Below are 12,265 nucleotides of genomic sequence, written 5' to 3'. Positions count from 1 at the left end.
AAATGCTAATTTTTGGATGTAGCATTCACATCTTTTTCAGACATAAAGTGACAAACATCAGGTTCAATATTAATACTAAGCCAGAGTGTGTGTGTTTGCATATATTGCATTATATTCAATAATCCAATGTTGCCAACACTGTTTTATATGTTTTTCTTCATTTCATTTTAAATTAATCAGTTAAGATGGCATTTAAAGCATCAAGTTGTTCAGATTCCCTTACATTGAGGGAATCTGTCTAGATTAGGCTTGTAGCTGGTATGAACACACAAACACACACACATATATACACATTAGACTGTGTACACAGAAGGGTGGGGCACCACATTACTGTAAGGTGTGTGATGGCTTATGAGCAATGCAGGGTTTGAAAGAAAGCGCTGTGGTACATCCTTATTTACACAGAACTGTAATACAGGTGTACCCTGATTCCCGTTAAGTGAATTTACCTTTAGACAGGCAGGAAATACAAGTACACCGCTTGTGTGTGATCGGCACCAGCAACTGCCTTTGTCAAGAACACAGCTGCCAACTATATTACACTGAATCCGCCATCTCCAGTAATCCTGTTAATTTGAGGGAACAAATTACTAAATCGTGGTTACTCTGAGGGTACAAACTAATAAATGAGGGAATGAACTACTAAATGCTGGCATTAGTTGTTAAATTGAGGGTAGAAATTATGAAGGGAAGTTTTGTTTTTGGTGAGATGATTTTTTTTTTATGTCAAGCATCTCATCTCTATTTTACGCATTGCGTTTTTATATTTATACACTTGTATTCTGCATGTTAAGACAAGTTGCAATCGAAACTGTCTTGCTATTTTACATTTTAAAACTAGGAACAGTACAGTACAGTACAGTAGTTTTCTGTTTTTTTAAATTGTATACAAAACTCATTATCTGTAAAAGACATTATCTGTAAATTACCAACCCAACTGTTATTTTAAGTATTATGCCAATAATGACAAATTACATTTTATTCTCATTTTTGTACGGAAAAAATATGATATTATTTATACAGTTTTTTTTTTTTGTTTTCTTAAACTACATACAAATTTATGTAAAACGACAATAATTATCTGTAATTAAAAATGTAGCTTGTTTTATAAAGATTTATGTCCATACTAACAAATTAATGTTTTTCTCTGTAATTTTAAGGTAGATCTTAATGGTTTCATATTTACATTGTAAAAAAAAATCTGTAATATAACAGGTTTGTCCCATTTTTATTTTACAGATTTTTCCTGTATTTCAGAGATACATCGAAATGCCAATAAAATTACAAAAATAGACTGTGAACTTAAGTGTCTAATGTAAAATAACATTAAACTTTTTTAACCGTAAATTAACATAACATATCCATATTTTTGCAGGAAAATGTAGTTTTTTTTTTTTTTTTTTTTTTACATCAAAACATTGTTAAAATAGATTTCAATCTTAACATAATTTCACAAATATTCACTTTTTTAGAATACATGAAGGTGTTAAATTAAGTTTAATAGACCTACTGGCCTACATGTTAAAGGCCTAATACAGTTTGTGACAGTAACAGTAACAAGTAAAGGTTCTACTATTTTACATTGTTGTTCTGTATTATTATGGATATTTGCACAAGAAATTTACAAATACCACCTCACAAACACAAATCTAGCTAGCTAGCTAGCTACAATACAAACAAAACATAACTACGTTAAACGTAACTAGCTAGCTACTATCATATTCCGCTGACAAATACAAATATCACCTTGCAAACACATAACTAACTACAATAAAAAAAACAAGAGTAAACTGCTAAATACACAATATTACATGTAAAAATATATTATACTTGATATTGTAGCATGTAGTGGGTGGAGTTTCCCAGCATGCCTTGGGGCAATGGCCTGTTGTTTAGCCCACCGTGAATGTAACTGTGTGTGACTTTGATATAATCGTGTGTTTCTGCTTAATTTTGCTGTTCGTGTTTATATTGGTGGTGACAAAGCGATCAGAGTTTCCAGTAGTTGCTGGCTTCAAATGAGCATTGCTCAGTGTATTCCAGTAATCATTGTAAATGAGTGATTTCTAACCATTTTGTTACTGCACATGTGAGTGCAGAGTAAAATGCTGGTTGCTAATATAGTGTCATTTTTCAAAAAAAAAAAAAAGAAAAAAAACCCCAGCCCGCCATAACATGATCCAAAATTTACAGTTTGTTGTTGCATTTATAAATCACCTTTAAATTACCTTTTTACAACAGTATTTTGACATTTTTGAAAGGTAAATGTTTTATGGGTAGCATAAAATTTTATTACAATAAATAATAAATAATGATTAAATATACAAGGTTTTTATGTGAAATGATGTAATGATACACAAGTTAAAATGATACGGTTTTGTAATGTAGCCTAATTTTTTGTATCATTGCAGCATTAGTACATTTTTATACGTAGTTCAATTCTTTTTAAAGGAAGAAATATTATCTAAACATTAAAAGACATTAGTTTTGTGTAATTTCATGTAAAATTGATGTGACAAACTGTATTTTAATTATGGAAAATTACTGTATTTTATGAGTTGGTTCATTTCTGTTATTTTACAGTATTTTATCGTATTTTTCCCCAGTGTATTTTACTTTAATTTTACGGTTTTTGTTTGGCAGCCGCAGACCGTTTTTTTTACGATTTTTTTTTTTTTTACAGTGAACAATATCGATCTAAAATGTATACTTCTCAAATGCTGTAGGTACACCGATCTCAGGAAAAAGCAGAAGCTGGACTGGTAACTGCGTCACACGTAGGCTATGTCTGTTACTTCCTGCTGTGAATGCGCTGCTCAGGTATTTTTTCGCCTGTTGGAATTATGCGGTCGCAAACTTCCCTATATCTGTTTCAACGTCTAAACATGTTTTGAAATTGTACTTCTTAATCGGCCTACGTAGCAAGACTACATTACGTTTCAAAATCTCTTCCTCTAAATCTACCGTGCACCCTGGCCTAAACACTAGCTCGTTACAATACTTATTGTATTTGAAAAAAAAGTTGGTTAATATCACAGAAAATCGGAAATTACGTTACGTTTTGAAAACGTACGTTAATTATGCACAACGAGATATTTATAAACCTTGTCCTCTGGATTGACGTAGTAGCCTATGGATGTAAATTAATTCCACCATATTGTGTTCTTTGAGAATTTCCTTTCATTGCCTATCGAAGTATGGAGCAAAAAAAAATGCTGAACTTGTTACAGCGAACGCTTCAACGTCGTTTTACTCGCTTTATAATGGTTTTCAGTTTTTGATTCGTATTCTTACCGTGTCGTGCCAATTATTCATGTCGCCCGATTGCAGCATTTCTGCTGAAGACTTCTGAAATGGCGTCTGTTCTGTACCTGACAGTCAAAAGCTCAGTACCTCAGACAGGCTACATATTTTCAGGACCGTATAGTGTTATTTTTTTCTTGGGGGGGGGGGGGTATGTTTGTCGACATTAAATTTGAAACGTAATTATATATGAGGGGCCGTTTAGGAAATATTTCAGCCTTTTGTTACACATACATACACATATGAAACACGTCCGCATTCACATGTGAGACTTTCACACACGCATCCACACTACTGAAAACCACACACATATATGTGAAACGCTCATATAGACACGTGAAAGGCATTCACACACACATGCTTATGAAATGTTCATATAGATACACATGGAAACGGGCGTATTCATACAAATGAAACGCGCATATAGATTTGTATGAAACACATCCACACATACAGATGAAATGAGCTCACACATAGACTACATATGAAATGCTCATACAGACGCGTGTGAAACACTGCACACTCACATATATGCCTCAGCATGAAACTTTAACTATGTGTGAAAAATTCAGCGCGTTTTATACAAGTCTATATGCGCGTTTATGTATGAATGCGCCCGTACATCGATACTGTGAATAAAGTGAATATCACTGTCATTCGTAATTAAGACATGTTGATTATTGTTTGTAAGATGGTTTCAATGCATCTTATCTCCCTTTCAAGTTAATAATGTTGTTGTTTCTTATTTGATTTACAGAACCACACACACACAAACCCACAAATATTCAAACGGGAACAGACCCCAGAGGACGGCTAATAAAGGGAAATATTGTGATCACTACCTCTGCCTCGCGTGATTCTAAGTAGCGCATAGTGGCATCCACCATCTCACAGTATTTTTCAACAATAATGCCCCAGATAGAGCTAACATTAACAGTGGCAATGTCTCACGCTCAAGTACAAAACAGCAATGGCAGCGGGTGAGCTGGAAACAGAACATTACCTTTAAATTTATCATTACTTTCAACCTGTTCCCCTTTATCTTCCTTGATCAACAATAAAACAACACACTACAGACAATCTGCGCGAAACAGCGCAGATTGTCTGTAGTGTGTGTACTTGCGAAAGCTGTGACGTGAGATTGTTTAATTAACAAGGACGGCAATTATCGATTTAAATTACGTCAAATGCTCATGACACATCACAACTTTTGTGAGGTCTGTGTTCTAAACGTTATTGTTCCTTGCACTCAACCTAAACTAAAAGTTTATTCTCAGTAATTTAAAACGATTTAACTAAATTTAGCTCCGTTTTGTAATTACTTGGCACTTAATTATTCAAATTGCCATCCTTGTTAATTAAACAATCTCATGCTGTAGCTTTCGCAATAGCGCGCGAATTTCAGACAATCTGCGGTGTTTCGAGAGCGCATTCATTTATTCTAATTACGCGATTGTATCGTTTGTTTTAATGTTAATAAAGGAGGATACAGGGGAACAGGTTGAAAGTAAGGATAGATTTAAAGGTAGTGTTCTATGGGACGCCAAGTGTAACAGACCTTTTTTCGTAGACAGAATGCCTTCTGTGCTACTAAACGCATAAATTCATTACAAAACCATGTAACACTGTAACGCGTTTTGTCCACGAAAAACACAAACTGGTTAGCATTGTGTCACGAAATATTGATGTCCACGAAAGTTCAAGCAGCCTTTGCATTCGTGGACGGAATGCCTTCTGTAACTGCGGAGTCACTTACTATATTGTGCTAAATCCCTTTCGTGCACATCATACTTTCAGTAATATAGCAAAACAGTTAAGTGGACAAAATGAACATCAGTGCACGGAATGATGACAGTATAGCGCATTCTACATTTCATTCACTAGAGTTTTAAAAAGAAATTTTTACTATTCCAGAAATTTCCTAAAATTTCTTGTCAAAAATCAATTCAGTTATCAGTCATTTTCTATCCTCTGAAATTTCCAAAACTGTACCGGGGACACCACACAGGGGGCAGGTCCCACCCTGCTATGCTGCTAAAGTAATTTCGTAGGCACCCTGTCATGTCTATCAATACTTGCCTGTTCAGCGTCAACTTGCAACTGCTTGCTAATGCTGCCAACTTGTTATACCCATTTGCAGATAAATACAAAAACAAGCAAAGTATTAAACTTTTAACTTGCCTTAATTAACTTTTATCTTGCCTTAATCAGGGAATGAGAATAGAATTTTCAAAAGAGATAACTACTTGTGTTGTGCTTATGCAGAGGACAAACAGGTGTATACAGGTGCATCTCAAAAAAATAGAATAACATGGAAAAGTTCTTTTTTTGGTTATTTAATTCAAAAAGTGAAACTTTCATACATTCTAGATTCATTAAACGTGAAGTAAAATGTTTCAAGCCTTTTTGTTTTAATTTCGATGATTATGGCTTACAGCTCATGAAAATCAAAAATCCAGTTTCTCAAAATATTATAATATTTCATTTTAAGATTCATTAAATTACCTTTCATACAGTATAAATACCAGCTATCTCTCAGTCTAGTTCATTACACGCAACCACAATCATGGGGAAGGCTGCTGACTTGACAATTGTCCAGGAGACAATCATCGACACCCTCCACAAGGAGGCCACAGAAGGTCATCGCTGAAAGGGCTGGCTGTTCACAGAGTATGTATCGAAGCATATTCATGGAAAGTTGACTGGAAGGCAAAAGTGTAGTAGGAAAAGGTGCACAAGCAACAGGGATGACCGCAGCCTTGAGAAGATTGTCAAGCAAAGCCCATCCAAGAACTTGGGAGAGCTTCACAAGGAGTGGACTGAAGCTGGAGTCAGTGTGTCAAGAGCCACCACGCACAGACGTCTTCAGGAAATGGGCTACAACTGTCACATTCCTAGTACCAAGCCACTCCTGAACCAGAGACAACATTAGAAGAGTGTCACCTGGGCTAAGGAGAAGAAGAACTAGACTGTTCTTCAGTGGTCCAAAGTCCCCTTTTCAGATGAAAGTAAATTTTGCATTTCATTTGGAAATCAAGGTCCCAGAGTCTGGAGGAAGAGTGGTTGCTTGAAGTCCAGTGTGAAGTTTCCACAGTCGGTGATGGTTTGGGGTGCCATGTCATCTGCTGGTGTTGGTCCACTGTGTTTTATCAAGTCCAAAGTCAGCACAGCCGTCTACCAGGAGATTTTAGAGTACTTCATGCTTCCGTCTGCTGACAAGCTTTATGGCGATGCCGATTTCCTTTTCCAGCAGGACTTGGCACCTGCTCACAGTGCCAAAACTACTACTAACTGGTTTGCTGACCATGATATTACTGTGCTTGATTGGCCAGCCAGCTCACCTGACCTGAACCCCATAGAGAATCTATGAGGTATTGTCAAGAGGAAAATGAGAAACGCCCGACCCAACAATGCAGACGAGCTGAAGGCCGCGATCAAAGCAACCTGGGCTTCAATAACGCCTCAGCAGTGCCACAGGCTGATCGCCTGCATGCCGCGGCACACTGATGCAGTAATATGTGCTAAAGGAGCCCCGACCAAGTATTGAGTGCATAAATGAACATACTTCTCAGAACTTGAACATTTCTGTATTGTAAATCCTTTTTTGACTGATCTTAGGAAATATTCTAATATTTTGAGATACTGAATTTTTGATTTTCATGAGCTGTAAGCTGTAATCATCGAAATTAAAACAAAAAAAGGCTTGAAATATTTCACTTTACATGCAATGAATCTAGAATACATGACAGTTTCACTGTTTGAATTGAATTATGAAAAAAATGAACTTTTCCACGATATTCTAATTTTTTGAGATGCACCTGTAAATGAGGAACTGTTATATTGCTGATTTACTGCGATCTGTTCAACTTCGCTCATTACCACAGTATCACAGGCTCCAATCATAGGGGGCACTGTAGCTAAGAGCTTGTGGAACTTAAGTCAGTAAAGCAAAATAAAATTGCAGAGCATCAATTACATTATGTTTCAATTATGTGTAATTCATTCTCAGTTTAATTTGGAGCAGTTTGGCTTGTTAGAGGAGGTCAACATTTCAGGGCTGGACCCGAATATTCGACTATTCGGACATTCGTTTGTTGGGTGGGTATTTGGTTTTTAATTTTGGGATTCAGATATTCGTTTTTTTTTTTTTTGTTTTGTTTTTTGTTTTTTTTTTCGAAGGCTGCAGCTAGGCTATTAATAAAGGCGAACTGCAAAATACATTTTGTCAGCACATTCTTGTACTATATTTATACTTTTTAATTGCACTGTTAAAATGTGGAAATATATACCATCTCAGCTTGGGCGCCTGACATCCCTCTCACTTACAGCAGTGAACGTCACAGTGATGGAAAATAAAAAGTAGCCGGCGATCGCCGAGCTCGTGCTTTGGGACTCGAACTGAGGGTCTAATTGTTTTGGCCGCCCCCTGGCTAAGTTTGTCACCCTGGAAGGACGCTAGCTGTAGCGATGCCATGCTTCTTTCTGCTTCTGGAGGGGCGTGAGATCATTTTTAAATACTGCGGCTCCGTAAGCACTGACGGCGATGAGTGTACAGGATTAAATGCAGAGGACAAATTTTGTTTCAACATATGGGAGCACTGAGAAATGACAATAAAGAAATTATGAATAAATATAAATCTTATAAATCTCAAATTTTAAATTTGTTGGAGCTATGCGCTTCTGTGCTTCTGTTCTCAGCGTTTTGTCAGGCGTTGTCTCGGTTTCGGAGCCTATTATTATGATCATTTAGAACATAAGAACATATTATGATGAGAACAGGCCATTTGACTCAACTAAGCTCGCCATCACAATTAAAGAGAATCCAAAACTGCATGAAGTCTGGATTTGAACACAACAAGAATCTCTGCTTCAACTACATGACCTGGCAACCTATTCCATGTATTGATAACTCTTTGTGTAAAATAGTACTTCCTCATATCAGTACGGAACTTCTTCACTAGTTTCCATGTATGTCCCTTTGTTCTACAGACTGAACTCACCCTAAAAATCTATTATATTTAACCTTATTGAGTCCTTTTATAAATTTTAAAACCTCTATTAGATTACTTATAAGTCTCCTCTTGCTAAGTCTAAATAAGTTAAGTAACTTGAGTCTTTCCTCATAGCTTTTATATTTCATGCCAGGAACTAATTTAGTTGCCCTACTTTGAACTTTTTCAAGAGCCTCAATATCTTTCTTATAGTGCGGTGCCCAGAACTGCACACAATATTCCAATACTTTTGGCTATATATCCCAACATCCTGTTGGCTTTTTTACTGCTACAGCACACTGATTAGATCCTGTTAAGCTTGGGTCAACCATTACTCCCAAGTCTTTTTCAAATTGAGCACATTCTAGCTAAATGTAAAGTCTAGAATGTGGGGAAATAGGAACCCTAGACAACCTTAGACGTCATCTGCCAGGTATCTTCCCACTTTTGGATGCTGTGTAGGTCTTCCTGTATTACCTTAGTTTCTTAGCTTACCTGATTCTATAGTGTTGGCTAGACCCCCTAGTTTTGTATCATCTGCAAGTTTTACTACTTTACTACTAACCTCTGCATCCAGATCATTTATATATATAACAAAGAGCAAAGGCCCCAACACCGATCCCTGCGGGACTCAACTTCGTATAGGACCCTGCTCTGATACAATACCTCCCACAGTTACAGTCTGCTTTCTATTAGACAACCAATTTCGAACCCACTCAGTGATAGCTCCTGTAATTCCTGCAGATGTCATTTTCGCAATGAGCCTCTCATGTGGTACTTTGTCAAATGCCTTTTGAAAGTCCAAATAGATAATATCAAAAGCTTGGTCTGAGTCTAAACACACTGTAACTTCCTCAGAAAAGTCCAGGAGGTTTGTTAAGCATGACCTCCGTCTACGAAAACCATGCTGGCTATCATTTAAGATAACATTTTGTTCAAGGAATAATTCCAAATTGTCCCTAATGATGGATTCCAGTATTTTGCATGCGATACAAGTTAAGCTGACAGGCCTATAATTTCCTGGATCAGTCCAGTCTCCTTTCTTGTAGATAGGTACTACACTGCCATGTTTCCAGTCATCTGGTATTTCTCCAGTTTGTTTTCTCCAGAGATTGTTTAAAAATAACTGTCAGAGGCTTGTAAACCACTTCCGCTAGTTCCCTGAGAACTCTTGGATATATTCCATCAGGTCCTGCTGCTGTATTTATTTGAACTTTTTGGAGTTTATCTAGTATTTCTGCATCATTTAAATTTAATTAGCTTTGCTATCATAACCATAACTCCATCCTTATTTTTATACCTCTTATCTCATCCTTAACTTTCCTTTTATGACTGTAGTATTCAAAAAAGCATTTGGAGTTGCTCTTTGCATCTAGTGCAATCTGTCTTTCGTCCGTCTCAGCTGAGAACGGAGAAATGTCTGGCTGAGTCCTTCCCGAGTCATGTTCAGCACCCCCCCCCCACCCCCCCACCCCCCTTTTAAACTGAAATCACAGGACTTGCCTTGCCATCTTCCAGAAACCATGCCCCACTTTGTTGAGCCACTAATTCTGATAAATCCCAGCACCTGAAACTTGCTTTTAAATGGCAAAATTTCACACTTATTTCACTGCAAGTGCAAAATCATCCACCTTAATTAATATAACGGAAGTGACTGTGTAGAGTGCAGAGATCTGAAGGTATGGAAAATACGTGTGTGATATTCTCACACTGGGGCTGTTCATCTCGGCAGCCAACTTTATAAAAGACAACCACACTAAGCCACCATAAGGATGACATAAAATCCATGTTGTGACAGAGTGCCATATTTATGTATGTCCAATAGAGGGCAGCAAGAGATTATCTAATGACACCATAAACTGTGGCTGCCTGGCCATGTCTTAACATGTAGAACTGATGCACTTACCGCCTGTCTGTCCAGTGTTAGCACTGCTACTGCTGCCATTGCTGTTGTGAATAAATGGTTTTGCTGATTCTTATGTACCAAATTCAGATTGCTTTATTCACATGAGTTACATTGTGTAAGTGTTGCAAAGAGAACACACATGTAAACACCTTAAGTAATGAATGTGGTTAATGGAGTATATTATGCTATGTACCAGCTGCCTTTTTCACAGTTTTAACACCTCATATATTTTAAATATATTTATTTTGTGACAAATTCGGTTTTAGAGAAAAATATGATGAAATGTATGCGCATACCTTTCTCGTATTGTCACTGCTGCCTGTCATATAAGCCCTGTAAGTGTGCTTTTGTAATTGCTTTTGTAAAAACTCCTAGCAGTGAATATGTAATTCTAAACGTTTTTCAGCAAACAAGTACAGCCAAGGTAAACACGGATTTCCATTCTAGGTCTGCTTTAAGCACAGGAAAAAAAAAAAACACACAACATACAAAACCTTTGTAATTTTTAACTATTCTGCAACAATGTAGAAGGTCAATTATACCAACAATATACTCAGCATTCAGATAATTAATAACAGAAACAAATTCAAATTCAAACAGATTCTTTCCCGAGACAGGGGACTCCCACATTATCTCCAGTTTTTATAAAAAAAAATATATAATCTAAAATCTCCAATAAAAATCTGGAATAAGATTTCAAATGCTAATCTTACCACTGTATCACCCTAAAACAGCAGGAAATGAGCCCAGAGAGAGACCCCTACAGCCAGCTGATAAAAACCTCTGTAAGCTCAGCTAAACTAAAATCATGAGCTTCACAGCACACAGAGCAACACAAACCACCAGCATACCAAAAATGCGAAACCAAATCTTTACTCAAAACAAGTTGCATTGATAACTGGAATGAGAAAATACAGAGAAAACCTGTAATGTACAGAAATAATGACAGAGAAAACAACATCATTGACTGAACGTAATCATAATTAAGTTAATAATCCTAAAACAAGAACGTCACAAGCAAAGTGCAGATGTACCAACAGCCATGCTGACGTGGGGACACAGGCATTCCATTACCCCATAGAAAAAACTTCCTTGTCTTGAGCAGTAGGAACGCATTACATTTTGCATTACAAATACTTCCTGGACACAAACACCTTCTTCCCTAAACTTAATTACAATCTTCTGACAGCTTATTCCCCCCAAAATGAACAGAGACCATGCAAATGTAGCTGCATTTAAAATACTAATGGTATAACATGAGGACACTGAAAAATATTGGCCAAAAAACAAAATAAAAAAAAAACATTTTGACATAATACAGGACTGCACCCAACACACAAACAACCACTGACATCTTTAGCTGGCTTCCTAAATCTTCATCGTTTTGTGGTTATCATGTCGTGATAACAATATACAGAGATTTGACAACTTCTCTAGACAGAAACCGACGTGACATTTTAGCAACCTAAGAGCTAAAGGAGAATACATGGTTTCAAATTACATCTAACATTGTAATAGGAGCTATTATCTTTACGGTTCTACAAGAGTACTTTTGGGTGAAAGTATCAAATCCAAATTCAGAGTGCCAGAATCCTCTGTGGGACAGGAGAGAGGAAGACTGACTTTGTTTCCCTTGAACTTCACAGATTTCATGAAGCAGTTGTTGGTTCTCAGAATACAGTTCTGATTGACTTAATATTATGCAGATAGTAGTAAAATGTGCACAAGCATTTACGGGTCTCACTTCACTTTTTATTCTAAAGACTCAACTCACCTGTCACAGGGGCTCTGGTCTGACTTCACTTCATAGTGTACAGATGATACTCCACCCTACACAGGTAGCTGCTGTTCTTGTATTATACAGACAGGACTCGGCTCTACACAGACACTTACAGGTTTACTTTAGTGATTCCTCTGTGGAGCTCAGCAGAGATACTTTCAGTTTTTTAATGAACTTGAGGAACAGAATGTCACCTGACCGGTTGTTACCGATTATCTTTCCTTTGAATCTGCTACCTGGCATGAACCCAGTCTGACCTCCTTGTATTTTTAGCTTTTGCTTTAG

Source organism: Megalops cyprinoides, chromosome 1 (assembly GCF_013368585.1).
Source record: "Megalops cyprinoides isolate fMegCyp1 chromosome 1, fMegCyp1.pri, whole genome shotgun sequence".
Classification (NCBI taxonomy): Eukaryota; Metazoa; Chordata; class Actinopteri; order Elopiformes; family Megalopidae; genus Megalops; species Megalops cyprinoides.
The sequence above is the reverse complement of the archived record's forward strand: the minus strand, read 5'-3'. Positions refer to the sequence as shown.